Here is a 20626-nt window from a genome sequence, read left to right on the forward strand (position 1 = left end):
TGTGTGTGTGTGTGTGTGTGTGTGTGCACCTGCTTGCATGGATGCTTGTCCTGTGCATGTGTGCACCTGCTTGCATGGATACTTGGGGTGTGTGTGTTTGTGTGTATGTGTGTGCACCTGCTTGCATGGATGCTTGTCGTGTGTGTGTGTGTGTGTGTATGCATCTGGTTGCATGGATACTTGGTGTGGGTGGGTGGGTGTGCACCTGCTTGCATGGATACTTGTTTTGTGTGTGTGTGCACCTGCTTGCATGGATACTTGTCGTGTGTGTGTGTGTGTGTGTGTGTGTGTGTGTGTGTGTGTGTGTACCTGCTTGCATGGATGCTTGTCCTGTGCATGTGTGCACCTGGTTGCATGGATACTTGTGTGTGTGTGCACCTGCATGGATGCTTGTCCTGTGCATGTGTGCACCTGCTTGCATGGATGCTTGTCGTGTGTGTGTGTGTGTGTGTGTGTGTGTGTGTGTGCACCTGCTTGCATGGATGCTTGTCCTGTGCATGTGTGCACCTGCTTGCATGGATACTTGGGGTGTGTGTGTTTGTGTGTATGTGTGTGTACCTGCTTGCATGGATACTTGTGTGTGTGTGTGCACCTGCTTGCATGGATACTTGGGGTGTGTCTGTTTGTGTGTATGTGTGTGCACCTGCTTGCATGGATACTTGGTGTGTGTGTGTGTGTGTGTGTGTGTGTGTGTGCACCTGCTTGCATGGATACTTGGTGTGTGTGTGTGTGTGTGTGTGTGTGTGTGTGCACCTGCTTGCATGGATACTTGGTGTGTGTGTGTGTGTGTGTGTGTGTGTGTGTGTGTGTACCTGCTTGCATGGATGCTTGGTGTGTGTGTGTACACCTACTTGCATGGATACTTGGTGTGTGTGTGTGTGTGTGTGTGTGTGTGTGTGTGTGTGTGTGTGTGCACCTGCTTGCATGGATGCTTGTCCTATGGCCCACATGTGGAGGGCAGTGGAAGTCAGTTTTCTCTTCTCATTGTGTAGTCGAGGATGCTCTTGGACCTCCATATCCTCCAACCTTTACCTTCCAAGTGCTGGATACCTCTTTGCACAAAGCTATCCAGCCCCCACCAGCATTTCTGTCCTAGTCAGAGGCCAAGCACGAGGCTACAGATCAACACTAGTGTGCTTGCCTGGCACACTCAAGCCCCAGCACTGAAAAGTCAAAAAAAAAAAAAATCAGCCACCAAATCTCTTGACCCCAGGTCTGTTCTCCCGTCCCTCATCCCTTCTCCCTTTCACAGCCAAACTTGCCCAAGCCTGTCTGCGCAGGCTGTCTTCCTTCTTCTCTTCTCACTTCCTACTACTCCTCAACCCACCGCCATCTGCTTCCTCCCCCACCTGGCACTGAAATAGCTCCTCTGCAGTCCCAGTGGCCTCTAGCTCATCCGACCTCCGTCTCATCAAAATCAGCCAGCCCTGGCACCAGCCCTGACCTGTCCGCAGTCGCCACAGCCCCGGCTTCTTCCTCTTTCTAGTAACTCCAGGCTTTCAGCACTGGGTCCCAGCTCTCTGCTGTCATCCTCTCTCTGTAGTCTCCATCACAGGCTGCCCTCCTCTCTCCAGCCTCAAATGCTGAACTCTCATAAGGCTCCAATGAGAACTCTGTCCTTTCACATGTTACTCTGTGGCTAATCTGTGCCCACTTTGCCACCACCATCCAGGGCTAGCGCTCTGCTCTCAGCTCAGACATACATGTCAAGCTGCCTTGGAGTCTCCTATGAGGGCCTTCTCAGTCCTCAATTTCACTGGACCTGACAGAAACCCTCAGCTTTCCTCCTGTTCCCAAAGCTAAGAGCTCCACTTCAAGGAACAGCTATTCCAGGGTATGGTTCCACAATCCATTCCTACAACCAGAAATCTTGGTGTCATCCTGACCCCTGGAGTCAGTCTCGCAGCCAGCCAAACCACAGACAGGATTGTGTCCACAGCCACCAACTGGATTGTGTTACATCCTTCTCAGAGACATCTTTCTGCTGACATTTTTTTTTCAACACAGCATCTCATATAGCCCAGGCTGGTCTAAACCTTGTTATGTAGCCAATGACGACCTTGAGCTGATATTCCTGCCTCTACCTCCCAAGTGCTGAGATCTCAGGTGTATGGTTCCAGGCCAGGTTACACAGTGCTGTGGACCTGTATACACAGGGCTTCCTGGTTGCTACATAAACACTCTACAACTGAGCTATATCCTTAGCCCTCATTTTCTGTTTGTGGTTTGTGGGGATTAAACCCAAGGTCTCTAGCATACTAGGGCAAGTGCTCTACTACTAAACTACACCACAGCTACAATGTTATATTTATGTCTTGGGCATTTTGCCTGCATGTATGTCAGCACACAATGTGTGTGCAGAGCCCAAAGAAGCCAGAAGAGGGCGCTGGAACCCCTGGAACTGGAGTTATGGATGGTTGTAAGCTGCCACATGGATGCTGGGAATCAGACCCAGGTCTTTTGGACCATCTACCAGTGCACTTTACTGCTGAGCCACCTCTCCTGTTCCCAGCCATAATCTTTTAATGTTTACCACTGAGTCCAGGCAGGTAGTGAATTCTAAGTGTGAGAGTCTTACACGCAGGTCCTTCTAGAAAGAGGGATGGGTTCTTCTTCCTTCTGCCTTATGATAATACACGCAGGTCCTTCTAGAAAGAGGGATGGGTTCTTCTTCCTTCTGCCTTACGATATTCTCTCTCCATTTCTCAGTCACTTAGTACCCTTGGGGGTCTAAAGCAACCGCATCCTGCTCTGTCCCCTCAGCTCTGTTTCTCCTGCTCCCTTTTGGACAATGTCTGCTCCTACTCAAGGGTTCTAGAATTACCCCTTCCCGGGGCGGGGGGTGGGGAGGGAGAGGGCTCTCGCTACCTTTCTAGTCTTGGTGATTTTCAGCTTTAGTGGTCCTTTCAAAATGTGTAACTAGTTGGTGTAATGGCCCATGTTTATAATATGAGCACTTGGGAAGCTGAGGCAGGAGGATCAGGAGTTCTAAGACAGCCTGGGTTACACAGGGAGACCCCCTCCTCCCATCTCAAAACAAAGAGCAAGACCAGAATTGGTGACGCTCATCTGTAATCCCAAGCTCTATAGATGTAGCAGTAGGGGCTCGGGATCATTCTGTAGCTACACAGTGAGTTTGAGGCCAGGGTGGGTTCTCTGAGGCCTTATCTGAAAAAACAAATAGATGTGGCATGGTGACGCTTCTCTTTAATCCCAGCACTCCTTAGAGGCAGTATCATGTGACTCTCTCTATGAAGCAAAGGCCAACCTGGGCTCCACAGCAAATTTTAGGATACCCTAAGTTACATATTGAGAACCTTTCTCAAAGCTTTGCTGAGGAATGCCTTTAATCCCAGCACTCAGAAGATTGTTCTCTGAGTTTGGGTCCAGCCTGGTCTACAGAGTGAATTCCAGGATAATCAGGGCGTCACGGGGAAACCCTTAGGTGGGAGAATTGCTGAACAGTTTAGACCAACCTTTGATACAGAAGGAGAGACTGTCCCAAAACCAAACAAAAGCAGTCAATCAAGTTTCCTGTTTCCTGTGGCATCTTAGACAAAATTATTCCCCCGACAACATAATTATATTTATTATGTATACATAACATAATAATATGCATAATATATTAAATATATTATTTATTGATTATTTATTGACTCACATACCCTCCCCCACCCCAGGATACCCACTTCCCAGTCCTCCCAGGTTTGCCTCCCGATCCTTGTGGCCTCCCCTCTCCCTAAAAAGAAAGCAAACAAACAAAAACAACAGCAAACACCCAAGTTCAATCTGTGTTGTGTATATACTATATGCTCATGGTCAAACTCGTAGTGGCACCAGGTCCTTCTTCTCCTCAACCCCCAACAGAGCCATCAGCTGTGAAGAGCCACATTTCAGCATCCTATTTTATTTTATTTTGTTTTGTTTTATTTTACTTTTTGGTTTTTCGAGACAGGGTTTCTCTGTGTAGCTCTGGCTGTCCTGGAACTCACTCTGTAGACCAGGCTGGCCTCAAACTCAGAAATGTGCCTGCCTCTGCTTCCCAAATGCTGGGATTAAAGGTTTGCACCACCACTGCCTGGCCCTGGCCCAAATTCTTAAGTGGGGATGATCTCTGATGTGTTAATTGGGCTCCTTCTGGTTTTTAATTTTTTAGTTTATATTTTAAAGATTTATTTTCTTTTATTAATATTTTTAAAATTTGCTGGGCAGTGGTGGTACACACCTTTAATTCTAGCACTTGGGAGGCAGAGGTGGGTGGATCTATGAGTTCGAGGCCAGCCTGGTCCACAGGGGTAGTTCCAGAATAGCTTAAGTTACACAGTGAAATCCTATCTGAACAAAACAAGAAGAAAAAGAGGATTTATTTTGAATTATGTGTTATGTATGGTTGCCTGTCCCTATAAATTCAGGAGGCATGAACGGCCACAAGAGGGCATCAGACCGCCGGGAGAAAGAGCTGCAGGCAGTTATGAGCTTCTATGGGAGTACCAGGAATGAGACTCATGTCCACTCCAAGAGCAAAATAAGCAAGAGCTCTTAAGCGCTGATCACCCAGCCCCTCCTCCAGCTCTCTGTGCTCACAGTTTCCAGGAGGTGGCGATGATCTTCCGTGAGTCCCCAGGTCAGAACCCAACAGAGAGAGGTCTGATTTATTTACTTAAATGACCTAGGAGCTGGCAGCCTGGTGACGGGAGGACTGATAGACCATTTGGTTCTTTGTCCTCAGTTTCCCGTGGAATCAAGACTGAATTATGCCCATGGACTTGGCACCATGAATGCTCAGCCACTCCAAAGCAAAAATTTCCTGCATCAGTGGTCACCTGCCGAAACCACGCTATAGACAAAAGAGATTTACGGGCACTTACGGAGAGCATGCAAAAGGGAATAATGGCCGTGGAGCCAACAACTCAATAGGAAATGAAAAGAAAAAAAATACATATCAAGGCCTGGAGAGATGGCTCAGTTGGTTAAGAGCACTGACTGCTCTTCCAGAGGTCCTGAGTTCAATTCCCAGCAACCACGTGGTGGCTCACAGCCATCTGTAATGGGATCTGATGCCCTCTTCTGGTGGGTCTGAAGACAGGGTACTCATATTTGTAAAATAAATAAATCTTTCTAAAAAATACACATCAAGCAGAAATCGTGGGGACACAGGAGGGTCTTGTCTGATGAACACTATACATCTTAGTCCTCTCAATGCATAGAAATTAAACTATGCCTTCTGGATGGAGATGAAGATGAAGCCAGCTAATCAAGGCACCCTGGCTGTCTGAAGAGCGCTCTGCATCCTGGAGTTGGAACAGTTCCCATAGCAATCACCGCTAACCTGTTCATGTGCCTGAATGTATCTAGATGTACTCTGTGTGTGTGTGTGTGTGTGTGTGTGTGTGTGTGTGTGTGTGTGTGTGTGTGTGTGTGTGTGTGTGAGTGCGTGCATATGTGTGCACACGCCGGCTCTCAGGTGCCCATGAAGCACAAAAGAAGACACTGGACCCCTGGAACTGGAGGTATAGGCCACTGTAAGCCACCATATGGGTGCTAGAAACGAAATCCAGGTCCTGTGAAAGAGCAGAAAATACTTTTAACCATTGAGCCATCTTTCCATCCTCCACCCACTTTTGAGTCAAGGTCCTGGCTTGTCTTTAGTCCTGGTTAGCCTAGAATTTACTATATAGCCCAGGTTAGCCTTGTACTCACAGAATTCTACCTGTCTCTGCCTTCTATGTTCTAGGATTAAAGTGTGTACTACTACAACCAGGCATGAAAATATATTTTTTGTTGTTTAAAATTTTACCTATTTTATATATATGAATATACTGTAGCTGTCTTCAGACACACCAGAAGAGGGCACTGGATCCCATTACAGGTGGTTGTGAGCCATCAAGTGGTTTCTCGGAATTGAACTCAGGACCTCTGGAAGAGCAATCAGTAGCTCTTAAGTGGTGAGCCATCTCTCCAGCCCCTGGACATGAAAATATTAAAAAATTAAACTTTTATAATTTAAAAATTAAAAACACAACCAATTAATAGCATTAAAACACTTAAATACACTTAAAATATCTTGTTTTAGGGCTGAAGAGATAGTTTAGTGGTTAAGACCACTGGTTGCTCTTCCAGAGGTCTTGAGTTCAATTCCTAGCACCTACATGGTGGTTCATAGCTGTCTATCCTCAGATGAACATGGGACAGACAAACACCCGTATAGGGGCTGGAGAGATGGCTCAGCGGTTAAGAGTACTGTCTTTTCTTCCAAAGGTCCTGAGTTCAAATCCCAGCAACCACATGGTGGCTCACAACCACTTGTAATGATATCTGATGCCCCCTTCTGGTGTGTCTGAAGACAGCTACAGTGTACTTACATATTATAATAATAAATAAATCTTAAAAAAAAAAAACAAAAAAACAAAAAACAAAAAACACCCGTATAGATACAATATATAAATCAATAGTTTAAAAATGTATAAAATGTATTTTATGAGCTAGGCGGTGGTGGCGGCACATGCCTTTAATCCCAGCACTTGGGAGGCAGAGGCAGGCAGATTTCTGAGTTCGAGGCCAGCCTGGTCTACAGAGTGAGTTCCAGGACAGCCAGGGCTATATAGAGAAACTCTGTTTCAAAAACCCAAAAAAATAAAATAAAATGTATTTTATGCCTGACATGGTAATGCATACTTGTTACCTTGCCGTTTGTTTGTTTGTTTGTTTGTTTGTTTGTTTATTAAAGGCTGGGATTAAAGGCATGCGCCACCACTGCCCGGCTACCTTGCCTTTTGAAACTGGAAGATCAGCAAGCAGTTCAGGGTCAGCCTTGATATTTAGCAAGTTTGAGGTCAGCCTAGGTTACATGAGACTCTTGTCTCAGAAAACACAAACAAGGGGGCTGGTGATGGCTCAGGAATTGAAAGGTTTTCTTTTTCTTTCTTTTTTTGGGGGGGGTGGGGTTGAGAGAGGGTTTCTCTGTATAGCCCTGGAACTCACTTTGTAGACCAGGCTGGCCTCGAACTCAGAAATCCTCCTGCCTCTGCTGGGATTAAAAGCATGTGCCACCATGCCCGGCTTTTTTTTTTTTTTTTTTTTTTTTTCTTTCTTTCTTTTTTTTTTTTTTTGGTTTTTCGAGACAGGGTTTCTCTGTGTAGCCCTGGCTGTCCTGGAACTCACTTTGTAGACCAGGCTGGCCTCGAACTCAGAAATCCGCCTGCCTCTGCCTCCCGAGTTTTTTTTTTTTTTTTTTATAATTTTTTTTTTTTTTTTTTAGATTTATTTATTATATGTAAGTACACTGTAGCTGTCTTCAGACACTCCAGAAAAGGGAGTCAGATCTCGTTACGGATGGTTGTGAGCCACCATGTGGTTGCTGGGATTTGAACTCCGGACCTTCGGAAGAGCAGTCGGGTGCTCTTATCCACTGAGCCATCTCACCAGCCCTTTTTTTTTTTTTTTTAAGATTTATTTACTTATTATATGTGTGTACACTGTAGTTGTCTTCAGACACTCCAGAAGAGGGCATCAGATATTTGTTACAGATGGTTGTGAGCCACCCCAGTGGTTGCTGGGATTTGAACTCAGGACCTTTGGAAGAGCAGTCAGTGCTCTTAACCACTGAGCCATCTCTCCAGCCCCCGGATTGAGAGCTTTTAATGCTTTTCCAGAGGACCCAAGTTTGGTTTCAGTTCTGGTTCCCAGAACCAAAATTGGGTGTCTCACAAGTGCCTGTACATGGGCATGTGAGCAGGTACACACATGCAAGGGGACACACACACATACACACATTTTAAAATACCTTTATGATCTGGGGAGGTGGCTCAGAGGTTAAGGACATTGGCTGTGCTTCCAAAACATCCTGGTTTGATTTCCAGCACCCACGTGGCCATTAACAGCCACCTATAAGTCCGGAAATCTTTTCTGGCAGTGCCTGCACATGCTACAGAGACACATCTACAGGTAAAACACTCACATAGATTAAAAACAAACTCTTATGTATATATTTTGAGCCCAGAAAGCACTAGGTAGTAAAATAGACCTCTTTATGATCATCACCCAGATTAATAGTTTTTTTTCTTTTCTTCTCGAAAGAGGGTCTTGCTATGTAGCCTTGGATGGCTTAGAACTCACTAAGTAGATCTGTTTGGTTCCACATGATGATCCTCTTGCCTCTGTTTCCCCTGGGGACCACTGGGCTTAAAATCACCATATGTGCTTCTAGGTTCAGCCTTTTTTTTTTTTTTTTTTTTTTTTTTTTTCGAGACAGGGTTTCTCTGTGTAGCCCTGGCTGTCCTGGAACTCACTCTGTAGACCAGGCTGGCCTCGAACTCAGTAATCCGCCTGCCTCTGCCTTCCAAGTGCTGGGATTAAAGGCATGCACCACCACTGACTGCCAGGCCAGCCTATTATTTTTGATGAGATATTTCAAGTGACTTACAATTTGTGTGGCAATTCATTAAAAATACACTTCAGGAAGTTTTCTTGCTGTCATGTTATGGCCACACCTCATGATCCTAACAGTACTGCCTTAGGAGCGAGTGCCTCACACCTGCTTGTCTTCCATCATCTTCTTTCCCTTACAAGTTGATTTTTTTTTTAATTCAGTTTGCTCTAAGCAGGGTCTAAATAAGGGATGCATACCACATTTAGTTGTCTCTGAAGCCTCATTTAAATCTAGAATAACTCCCCCTACCCCCAACTCTCCACTTGTTGAATTGCTAACATATTTTAAGTAAACTACAGACAGCAGGTCCCACCTTCCAGATTTCTCCAATTGCTTCTGCGTGGTGGTGTTTATCCTGTGAGCTGGAAATGCACTCTGCAGACTTGATTAGACTCAGGTTGACTAGACCCACAAAACCAGCCCCTGGTGACACACCCCACTATGCTGTGCTGTGCTGTCCTGCAGGCCCAGGTTCTACCATGAATGCCGTATGGATCACCGCCTGGCCTGAGGACTGCCAACCCCTCACCTAGAAGTTGTACTCTCTTCTTCTAGGACCAGCAAATAACCTATGCAATCCTCCTGCCTCCCAAGTTCTAGGATTGCAGCATTAAGAAAGCAAGCCTGGTTAGATGTGACTTTTTAAGATATTTGAACTGTGTTTTCTGGTTATGGTGGCACATACCTATAATCTTAGCATTTAGGGGGGCAGAGGCAGGAGGCCTGTCTGAGTCTGAGGCTAGCCTGGGCAACATAGTAAGTGTGAGGCTAGCAAAGGCTAATAGCAAAACAAGCAACAAAAAAGCAAGCTGAAGTGGGGTGGTGGCGCACACCTTTAATCCCAGCACTCGGGAGGCGGAGGCAGGCAGAATTTCTGAGTTCGAGGCCAGCCTGGTCTACAGAGTGAGTTCTAGGACAGCCAGGGCTACACAGAGAAACCCTGTCTTGAAACAAACAAACAAACAAAAAAAAAAAAAAAAGAAAAGAAAAGAAAAGAAAAGAAAGAAAAACATGCCATGCAGGGTGGCTCTAGAAGGGACCATCTTTAGCTGGTGTCCTTTGAACCCTGCCTCAGGTGGTAGTTTGGCATGCACCATGCAACTTACACCTCCACTAGATTTATTTTATAGATGAGGAAATTGGAGGCTCTGACTTGCTAAGACCTGAGGGCAGCTGGTAAACACCCAAAGAGACCCATCTGATGGGGGTCCAGCAGCCAGGCACTGACTGGGAAGGAGGAGCCCGGCTGAGGCAGAGGCCCAGGGCCCCCCACGTCTTGGGTGGGAGGAGGGGACAAAGCCTTGGAGAGAAAATAATGAGCTTGTTCCCTTGCAGCTGCCCAGATGTCCCCAAGCCTCTCTCTTGAAAATGGTGTTTATGACATGACAATGTCTGTAATTTGGCTTCTTGCATGCCTGGATAATTAGCTTAAGTTATCCCTCTCTGGTGTCTCATTCAAAGCATGGGCACTCTTCCATTCATTCTGAAGAGGCCTGTCCTCTATGGGAGTCACGGAAGGAACCCTGTGAGCCACGCTATTATCCTTACTGTGGTCTCTCTCAGTGGTGGAAGATGGCCAGAGACTGAGGTTAGGGCCAGGTGAGTCAGCCATCTGTCCCGCAGCTCCCGCAGTTGGCATGAGAGGGAGCACTGGGATGTGGGCTCCCTCAGAAGTTAACCGCCTTGAAGAGGCTCTACACACAGCCAATGTAGTGGTTTGAACAAGAATAGCTTCCATAAGCTTATGTATTTGAAGCTTAGTAACAAGCAGTCACCCTGTCTGTCTGTCTGTCTGTCTGTCTGTCTGTCTGTCTACGGATCAGGACGTAGCTCTCGGTTACCGCTCCAGTGCCTGCCTGCCTGCCTGCCTGCCTGCCTGCCTGCTGCCATGTTCCCCACCATGCTGATAACTGACTAAAAACCTCTGAAACTGTAAGCAAGCCTCCAATTAAATGTGTTCTTCTCTAAGAGTTGTCTTTGATCGTGGTGTCTCTTCACAATAATGGAACAGTGACTAAGAGCCAGGGTCCAGAAGGACTGTGGCCTAGGGGTCCATCCCAAGGAGGCTGGCAGACAGAGACCTTGGGAAGAAATCATTAAGAAACACCGAGGACAAGGACACTGAGGCTGGACGGGGGAGGCACTTAGGAGAAAGGGGACCCTTCTGCATTCAGGTGGCAGGGACAAAGGAGATTTTGTAGGGCTTGGTTTGTAGAGAGGATCAGAGAGGATAGCAAGCTGGGAATGACCCCCAGGGCTCTGTCTAGGGAGGCTGGGAACTGAGGTAGGACCTGCAGGTAGGGCTGTGTCTGTGTGTGTGTGCTCAAGTGTGTGAGCGTGTGTCGTGTGTCTCTGCTCCCTGATGTGAGGGGAAGGGGAGTCTGAAGCCCAGGAAGAAGTACTACTTACTCACTGACAGCTTAGGGGGCATGCCACAGAGGACTGACTGACAGACTGACTGACGGAGGACTGACTGACTGCTTAAGAGTGAGACTGAGGAGGATTTGGAAGAAGAGTTTCAGTAGGAGACAGAGGGGTGAAAGGGGAATGGGAGCGAGTCGAAGAATGAAGATGACAAGGACAGTACCATCAACACCAATACCACCACCACCACCATGAAGAGGTTAGAGAGATGGCTCAGCAGTTTAGAGCTGCTCCTTCAGAGAAACAGGGTTCAGTTCCCAGAACCCACACGACAGCTCATAACCTTCTGTAACTGCAGCTCCTGAAGATTTGCCATCTTCTTTTGGCCTCTACAAGTACCAGGTACGTGGTACATTTACATATGTGTGCGCAAAATACTTATACGAATAAGATAAAAACACTCTACTCCTCCTGACAAGGTTTCTCTGTGTAGCCCTGGATGTCTTGAAACTCACTCTGTAGACCAGGCTGGCCTCGAACTCAGAGATCCACTTGCCTCAGCCTCCCATCTCCCAAGCGCTGGGGTCAAAGTGCAGGCCACGGTGTGCACAGTAAAAATGAATCTTTAAAGAGGAAGGGGACATTTAAAAATTGTTGAAGCTCGGTGTCTAAGCACAGAGAACTGAGGAGTCAATTGGACCCGGAGCTTGAGGCCAGGAAGCAGAAAGCACACTGGGGTCTCAGCAGGAATAGGCCCAAGAACATCACCTGCTGAGTGGAGCTACCAGCAAAGCCATGGGGAAGGCCACTTGACTGTAGCACTCAGGCATGAAACTGGACTGGGAGGATATGCTCATCTCCAGGCTGCCCAGGCATGAAGACAGAGCTGGGAATTCCATCTTCCAGTCCTCTCTGCAAACATTTACTGAGAATGTAGTACCTGCCAGGCAATCTGGGGCTATACACAACCTCCAAAGATTTCCCTCTTCCTGGTACTCACATAGGAAAGGAGGGGAAGTGTCATCTAAGAACAGGAGCTTAAGGGAATGGGAACGCAGGAGTGCAGTCTCCGTTCTATTGTCTACCTAGGCTGAGGCTGTAGTGCAGCTGGCTCAGTGCTTGTCTAGCAGGATGTCCTGGGTTCAATACCCACATCGAGTAAAACTGAGCATGGTACTTCATGCTTATAACTACAGCACTGAGGAGGTGGGGACTAGAGGTTCAGAAGAAATCCAAGGTCAGCCTCACGTTGAATGCTGGTTAGCCAGTTTTGACTACATAAGATCCCTCTAAATATATATATATCTTTGAGAGAAGGCCCTACTTGATAGCCCAGGTTGGCCTACAACTCCTAATTCTCCTGCCTTAGCCTCCCAAGGGCTAGGACAGTTTTGGGTACAATGTTAAATAGAATTTAGGAAGGTCTTGATGGAGGAACATTGTAAAAAAAATTAGTGAAAAAGCCAGCTTGGCTGTAGCCTAGTGTGGATGAAGTCTAAAGGACATGCCAGAGGGATTGGGGCAGCAGGTTACACGAGGCCTTTCAGGTTTCTTTTTGAACATGACAGGAATTTTGTGATCATGCATTGGCATACATTCATATGAACACACACATACACACAAATAAAACTAGATCTTGGGAACTGGAGACCTGGAACTGGCATTACAGATGGTTGTGAGACACCATGTAGGTGCTGGGAACCGAACCTGGGTCCTCTGCAAGAGCACTAAGCACTCTTAATCATTTCTCCAGCCTTTTATTTTATTAATGAATTTATTTATTTTTTGAAGCAGGCTTTCTCTGGCTGTCCTGGATCTCTGTGGATCAGGTTGGCTTCTAAGTCACAGAGATCCATTTGCCTCTGCCTCCTGAATGCTGGAACTAAAGGCGTAAAGGCGTGTGGGAAGCCACATGTGCCGTTGCAGAGTGGCACTGACTACTGCTGGCCACCACGCATAAGTTTGGACAAACCACCAATGTGTACATATGCAGTAAAGTTTTTTGCAAAGACACTGCTTGGCCCGGGCATGATAATGAGGCTTTGAGAGTATAACCAATCAGATGTGAGACATGCAAATGAGGTATGATAATGAGGCTCTGTGAGGTACAGAGAGAGTAGCCAATCAGATGAGGAACATGCAAATGAGGTGTAGTGCATAACCAATCCGGGTGTGAGACACGCCTCTCCGCCTCTCCTAGGCCTATAAAAGCAGCACCAGTTCTGGGCTCCGGGTCTCTTCACCTCTACAATCAAGCTCTCCCAATAAACGTGTGCAGAAGGATCCTGTTGCAGCGTCGTTACTGCTGGCCAGTCCGGCAAGCGTAAGAAAGGCGTGTGCCACCACTACCCAGTCCATTTTATTACATTTATTAGTTGATGTGTGTGTGTGTGCTTGTGCACTTGGCAGTCAGACGATAGCTTGTGGGAATCTTCAGGCTTCTGGAAGTGCCTTTGCACACTGAGCCACCTAACTAGCTCATTTTGTGTATGAGACACTCTCATCCAACATGGAACTCCTGATCCTCCTGCTCCTACCTTGCAAATGATGGCTCACAGGAACGTACCAGCAAGCCCAGTCTTTTGTTGGAGATAAGACCCAACTCGGTATCCCTGGGTGACCTAGTACTAACTATGAAGCCCAGGCTGGTCTTACCCAGGGGCATCACTCTTCCTCACCCTGAGGACTAGAATTATAGCTATATGTTTAGCTTTTCTGTTGTTGGGTTTTGGGAGGGTGGATGGGGCAGGGTTTACTGTGTAGGCATGGCTCTCCTGAAACTCACTCTGTAGACCTGGATGGCCTCAAACTCACACAGATCCACCTGTCTCTGCCTCCCGAGTGCTGGGATTAAAGGTGTGCTCCAATTCTGCTATGACTGGCTTGTTTTTTTCTAATAGCATCTTGCTGTGTAGCTTTGGATGCCCACAGACTTGTGAATCCTCTTGCTTCTGCCTCATGAGTTCTAGGATTACAAGCTACACCACCATGCCTAACACCTGTACTGTTACAATGTCCTGTGTGCCCATTTCTGGGACATGGAAAGTGTGACTCAATAGTAGAAGCTCTAGTACGCCAAGACCTTGGCTTCAATCTCCAGCATAGCACACATAAATAAATAAAATTTAAGTCAGTGAATTTCAAGAGAGTGAGGGTGTGCTCAGTGGTAGAGAAAAAAAATCTAATACAAGAGGTCCTGCGTGTGTTTTCTGCCATTTCAAAATAAAGTATGTTCAATTACATATAAATTGTACAATACTAAATTTGATTTTAAGAGAGCTGAGCACAGCAATGGTTACCTACAATTCCAGACAGAATGCAGAAGGCAGAGGGAGGAGAATGGCAGGAAGTTCCAGACAGGGTAGTCTACACTAGGAGTTTCAAGCAAGCTGGGGATACAAAGCAAGACCCTGGCTCAAAGAAGTAGGCACCTTTATAAAAGAGGATGTTTGAGCCAAGGAGGCAGTTATTAAGTGCTTGCCACTAAGCATGAAGACCTGAACTTGATATGATCCCTAGAAACTGTATTTAGGAAATAAAAGTGAGACCTGGCAGGGCTGGAGAGATGGCTCAGTGGTTAAAAGCACTGGCTGCTCTTCCAAAGGTCCTGAGTTCAGCTGCCCGTAGCCCTATCGAGTGGCTCACAGCTCCTTAGGCACCCAAATGCACACGCACAGATATACCCAGAACTATTTTTTTTTAAAGTCTTGAAACAACAAAGCTGGTCATGGCAGCAAGTACCTGCAATCCCAGCACTGGAGAGAAGAAGGTAGGGCCCTGGGGCTCTCTGGCTGGGCAGCCTAGCCTAGGTGGTGAGTTCCAGACCCTGTGTCAGTCAGGCTGACCATGCAAGCGTGACATGAGTGTGATCTCTAGAGTCCATATGGTAGGACTCTGACTCCTTCCCATGGTCCTTTGCCCCCACCATGCTTCCCCAGTGTCATTCGTATACCTACCTACATACAGAAAATAACATGTGTGTGTGTGTTTAAGAGGAGATCTCATCTGGTGGTTAGCTTCTGAGGAAGGATACCTGAGGTTGAATTTTGGCCTTGACATTTACTTACATACACACCCCAGACTAAATGCTACTAAGCCAATGAAGTCTCTTACTGCTGTATTTGGCTCCCTCCCTTCTTTAGGAGGAAGCCCTCCATCCAAGCAATCCACTACCCTACTTCCTCTGACCTCCATCCCCCAGTCTCCCTCTAGGTCACGGACTGCCTCTATGAAGGCTTGTCTGGACTCCCTTAGCCACCCGGTTACTGTGGCACACTTAAATCAACTGCTGTCCGGCCACTTTCCAGTCCTGGTTCCCAAGACCATTTCCCCTGGGGTCGGTCCACCTTCTCTGATATGCCTCATGTTCTCCGTCCTCTGTCCCCTTTTACCGTCATGTCACGACCCTTTGCTCCTGTCCTCGCCAAACCTGCCCAGTCTCCTGTCATGACTGCATCCCCTCCAGGGCTTCAGGCACCATCTACTCCCAACACTGCCCAAAAGACATCCATGAGAACTTTTTAGAAGCATTGGGGACATGTGAGGAGGTAGAAAGCTTTTGTGTGGAGCCTTTTGATAACTTTTAAGACAATATACATGCATGACCCTCTTCTGGGATAGCACAGCAGGCCTCACTCAAAGTCAGCTGAGGCCTGAACTCGCCAACTCTGTCAACCCCACCCTTCCCACTCCAACTGTCAATTATCCCCTTTCAGTCCCAGAGCCACAGCCGGATGAGGGGGCCTATGCCTTTAATCCCAGCATTCTGGAGCCAGAGGCAGGCAGATCTTAGTTCGAGGCTAGCCTGCTCTATGGAGGTAGTTCTAAAGCAGACAGGGTTAACAGGAAAATCCTGTCCCCAAACCCCTGCCTCCCCAAAGTGGAATTGATTTTACTGCCATAAATTCACTCTCCCTCCCTCCCCACCCCACATGTAGGTTATTCCCACATGAGAAAATTGTTAATTTTCTCACGAGTTGAACGCTTGGGCCCACCGCATAAAAAGCACTGCTTGGGGGTGGGGTGGGGTGGTGGGGGCTGGGAAGCCATCCATCAGCCAGCCAGTGCCAGGGGAGTCAGAGAGGGCGCTCCTGAGCAAGATGGCAGCATACTGACCTGTGCTGAGGGCGTGGCCTCTGGTTACCTTCAGGCCACAGCTGAATTCAGACCATCTCTGCGGCTCTTCATCTCTGGCTTCCTTCGCACCTGCTCCACCCCATTACAGCCAGTATATGTATGTACATGAGTTGTGCTTCCCTGAGCCACTTTCGTCTCTACCCTAATGCCTGGCCTCACCCCACAGTACTGGGTATTGAACCTAGGAACTCGTGTGTGCTAGGAAGGCTTTCTGACACCGACCTAAATCTCCAGCCCTCTTTCGACACCCTCCCCTACTTTTTAGTCTGGGAACATGGGTGTTCCCACACATGACACAGATTACCACAGCCCACTCTCCCACATCTGGGGAATCCTAAGGGTCAGCACAGCTGGAGTGTGCTAGGTGAAATGCACCCTGGGTAATGACCTTCACAGCGAAAGCATCTCCTCTGCCAGCTCGATTATCATTACTATTATTATTATCATTACTATTGTTTAGAAATAGTTTTATCAATCACGTAGGCCTGGCTAGTCAGGACCTTGTAAGTGCCGGGACTTTAAGTGTATACAACCCCCTGTGGCTTCTTTTTACTTTCTGAGTTGTCCAGGCTGACTTGAATTTTCTATTTTTAGATTTTTTGAGGCAGGGCATCTCTGTGTAGCTGGGTTACAGGACCAGCTTCTTCTTTTGGGTGTTTACCTTGACTTCAAGATCTTTGCCTCCCAATCTGCTATCCCCTTAGGGGGCTCCCCACTAATTCCTTTTTCCCCCTTTTCTTTTTGGTGTTTCTGAGGCAGGGTCTCAAACTCAGTGAATCCCCTGCCTCAGCCTCCCCAGGTTAAAACTGTGTACCACCAATCCTAGCCCAATCTGTCTTTCCTCTCAATCTGTCAGCCTTTAGCACCAAGGCCTGGAATTTTCCAGGCTGAGGTCACCAGGCCTGCTCCTCCTACAAATCCTTCCACTTCCTGATGGCTTGTGACCACTAGCACCTCTGTCCTAAGTGAAGTCTGTCTTCCATGACATGCACTCTCCTGTTCCTGGTGACAGCCTGCTTGCTCACCCAGTATCTTCCTAGTTTAGGTCTTCCATAGAATCAGACCAACCCGGAACAGCTGAGTATCTCGGGACAGCTGCCACCTCCTGTACCGCCCCCCCCCCCCCCCCCCCCCCGTAGGTGTCTGTCACTTCTGTCACGATGCTCCACTCCTGTTTGATTGCTGAGGGTACCCTGGAGCCATCCCCTCTGCTTTGCCTTGCCACATGGTCTCAAGTTACTCCCTACCTCCTTTCCACCCAGCCCAGTCTCCCTGCCCCACCCCCTGCTGTGCCCTCCTTCACCTTTCACATGGATGCCTGCAAGCTGTCCCACCTTCACCCCATTCAAGTGTACCCCAGATGTTCACTCACACATGTCCTAGGAACTTATCAAAAACCGCTAGATCCCTAGGTTGGGCCTGGTAGTACAACCCTAGCATTTAGGAAGCTGAGGCAAGGGGATTGCAGTGAGTTTGAGGCCAGCCTGAGCTAGGGAGACCCTGTCTCAGAAAATTAAAAAAAAAAAAAAGAAAGAAAGAAAGAAAGAAAAGTGCCGGGCATGGTGGCGCACACCTTTAATCCCAGCACTCAGGAGGCAGAGGCAGGCGGATTTCTGAGTTCGAGGCCAGCCTGGTCTACACAGAGAAACCCTGTCTCGAAAGAAAAAAAAAAAAAAGCAGCTGCATTTGAATAAAACCACTGGGGATTTACAATTTACATGGACTTTAAGGTTGAGAATTACTGTAGTGACTACCGCCTAACTTCTAGTCTCCATCCTAACCCTAAGCTATCCCTGAGGGATACTGGATGAGCATATATAGCTAACCACATCTTACCCAAAAAGTCCCAGGCCCTGGGTTCTATTCCTGAGTCACACAAGTAGAAGGATCTAATTATCCCCACTTTACAGTTTGGCAAACCAAGGCTACCTGCATCTCTTTGCTTAGGAACCCTAAGTGCTGTGTCTTTAACCACCAGGATTAAACCCAAACCATCTGTCTGTGGCCTTACTATCACTTCTTCCCAGCCCTTCCTCCAGCTACATTTGCTAAGATTTGGTTGTCACAAAACACAGCTTCAGCCGGGCGGTGGTGGTGCACGCCTTTAATCCCAGCACTCGGGAGGCAGAGGCAGGCGGATTTCTGAGTTTGAGGCCAGCCTGGTCTACAAAGTGAGTTCCAGGACAGCTAGGGCTATAAAGAGAAACCCTGTCTCGAAAAACCAAACCAACCAAACAAACAAACAAAAAAAACCCCACAGCTTCAAGACACAGGGTTGGGGGATCCTGTCACTTGGAGCATGCGGGGTCCTCGCCTGGAATCTCTTCTGACCCTATCTGCCTTTGAACCCCAGCTCACCCCCTGGGTCCAGCTCAGGCCTTCCCACACCTCGAGAAGTGTGGGAGCTGTTCACAGCACTGATTGGTGGTCTGGAAGAAGTGACTTCTATCGTTGTCCCTCCCACCAGGCCGGTGTTATCTGGAGCTCTCTCTGCCAGCCCAGGGCTCTTTGAAGTATTTGCTCAATGTCCTCAACTTCTGTCCTGTCTGTAACGATAACACGAACCCAACACTTCAGGAAGACTTGGTCGCCTAGAGGAACATGGTAGGTTCATCCGCGGGCTGGAAAGTTCCCCGGGAACAGAGTCACCAACCCATAGTGTAAAGTCCAAGGGAACTTCCAAGATAAGTCACCCAACCAATTGTCACACAGTAACTGCTTTGCACAAAGCTAAGCTAAAGGAGAAGTTTGGGGGACTAGATTCCAAGTAGCTCTGAAGTCTGTGTCTCATGACACCATGACTTTTCTCCCTTCCTACCCATGCTAACTCCATAGAGGAAGTAGCTGCTGCCCTGATGTGGTCAAAAGGTACTGCTTAGGCTCACTCGGTTTGTAAATCACATGCTAGGACCACAGGTCAGTGAAGGAACATCTAATTATCCCCACTTTACAGTTTGGCAAACTAAAGCTATTTGCATTTATTTGCTTATGACCCTAAGTGCTGTGCTTTCCTGTGAAAGAACATATTCAGGGCCACTGAGACAGCGACTCACGACTCTTGACTCTCTGCTGCCTAAGGTCCGGGAAAGCCCCAGACTACCAAGGTTCCTCTTCAGATGGGCCTCTGAGCATCTTGCACAGGGCCTGTGATTTAGGAAGGAACATGCTGGCTCATCTCCCTTCCCCCAATAGATAGGTCACGGGTGGTCATAACCTTTGGCTGGGAAATCACCATTCCGTGTACCCTGTACAACTTGCCCCTTTGAGTCCCCGGGCTGGTACAGCCTATTTTGGAGAAACTGAAGGTCCCAGCTATGGTATTCTAACCAGCCATGGCCAGCAAACGGCAGAGCTGGGGCTGGCACCTGAGCCAACTGGAACGCCCGCTTTTCCTCTACCCCATGCCAGGCCAGACTACCCCATCACCAGAAGCCTCCCACTCACTGTCAGGGTTACCCCCCGCAAAAGCACTTAACCTCTCCATGCGCCCCCCAAGGTCAGCGGCTTTGCTTTGGGGGGATTGAAAATAGTTCCCGAAGGAGGCATAAAAGAAACGCAAACCCGCCCGCAGCCACCCGCGCGCAGCCCGTTCTTCCAGCCCAGGTCTGTCTACTAAGCCCAGAGGAGAGGTCGCACCCCGGGCCTCGGGGACCGACGAAAGCAAACGTAGGGCAAAAAGCGAAACCCGCCACACTCTTCAGCCTCCCACGCACCGTTCCGGGAACCCGTGAGCCAGACTTCGCGGAAGCGCGTCCCGCGGCAGGCGCCTGGGCCCGGGACCGCCCCGACCGCAGCCCGCAGCCTGGGCCGGGAGGTACGGGGGCCGGCGCGGTCGGGCCCGAGCAGCAGCACAGCGCGCGCTTCCGCCCCGCTCGGCTCCGGCGGCGGCCAAGGCGGCCCCACAATCCCCTTCTGGCTCCGGGGACGGGCGGGGCGGGGCGGGGCGGGGTGGGGCGGGCCGAGAGGGCGGAAATAATTTTCTGTTTCGCCCTCTCTGCCCCAGTCCCTTTGCAGCGGGGACGTGCGTAGATGCGGGAGCGGGATGCGCCGCCCGCGCTGGCGCGCGTCGTTGGTGGCTAAAGAGAGGAGCAGCAGGGATTGAGCGCCTACTGTGTGTGTTAGGTCTTTCCGTAGGTGTTCTAGGTCCACACCGCAGGGTAACTCCTCACTTAAGGGAGGGACCTGCGGAGCCCAACCAAGAGTTGAAAGCTGTACGGCCAGAATATGCGTGACACCTCAAATCAGTGATAAGTCATGCTACGGAGAGCACTATAAACTTCAACCACTTGTTGGTTGAGACCCGCTCCTTGTTTTCTGGGCATATGCGCGAAGTGGATGCTCAAGAAAAGATTGGAAGCAGGCGAATGAGCCTGACAGCTCAGCCACCGGTACCCACTGCTAATCCAGCCTGGTCTCCAGAGGGTTCCCCAGGATTAGAGGGAGAGCCCTTGCAATAGAACGTTGGAGAAGAGGCGGCAGCTCACTTCTTCACAAGCTGGAGACACTGTAGCAGAGCCTTAGAAGAAGGCAAGACTTTGTTTAAATCTTGCCTCTGTAGCTTTCAAGCTGTGTGCCTTTGAGCAAGTCATCTACCCCATGGCAACCCCAATCACTCCAGCCAGAAAATGGAGGACGTTTCCACCCTTTTTAAATGACCTTAAGGGAGAGTTAGGTCAAATTCACCGAATTAAACCAATT

The 20626-nt window shown here is 48.4% G+C and overlaps 1 long non-coding RNA gene across 3 annotated transcripts; it reads right to left on the reverse strand.

The window, feature by feature from the left end:
- Positions 1-3634: 3634 nt before the first annotated feature.
- Positions 3635-19843, reverse strand: Gm11613. Of its 3 annotated transcripts, none has more exons than XR_003949768.1 (3): positions 18317-19843; positions 5798-5965; positions 3635-5561 (listed from the first exon to the last, which is right to left on the reverse strand). It is a non-coding gene; the product is annotated as a predicted gene 11613 (long non-coding RNA). The 3 variants fall into 3 exon arrangements; XR_003949767.1 differs by having other exon boundaries at positions 18287-19843; XR_001780315.1 differs by lacking the exon at positions 5798-5965 and having other exon boundaries at positions 18287-19843.
- Positions 19844-20626: the final 783 nt, after the last annotated feature.

The sequence above is a fragment of the Mus musculus genome, chromosome 11, assembly GCF_000001635.26.
Source record: "Mus musculus strain C57BL/6J chromosome 11, GRCm38.p6 C57BL/6J".
In the NCBI taxonomy this organism is placed as follows: domain Eukaryota; kingdom Metazoa; phylum Chordata; class Mammalia; order Rodentia; family Muridae; genus Mus; species Mus musculus.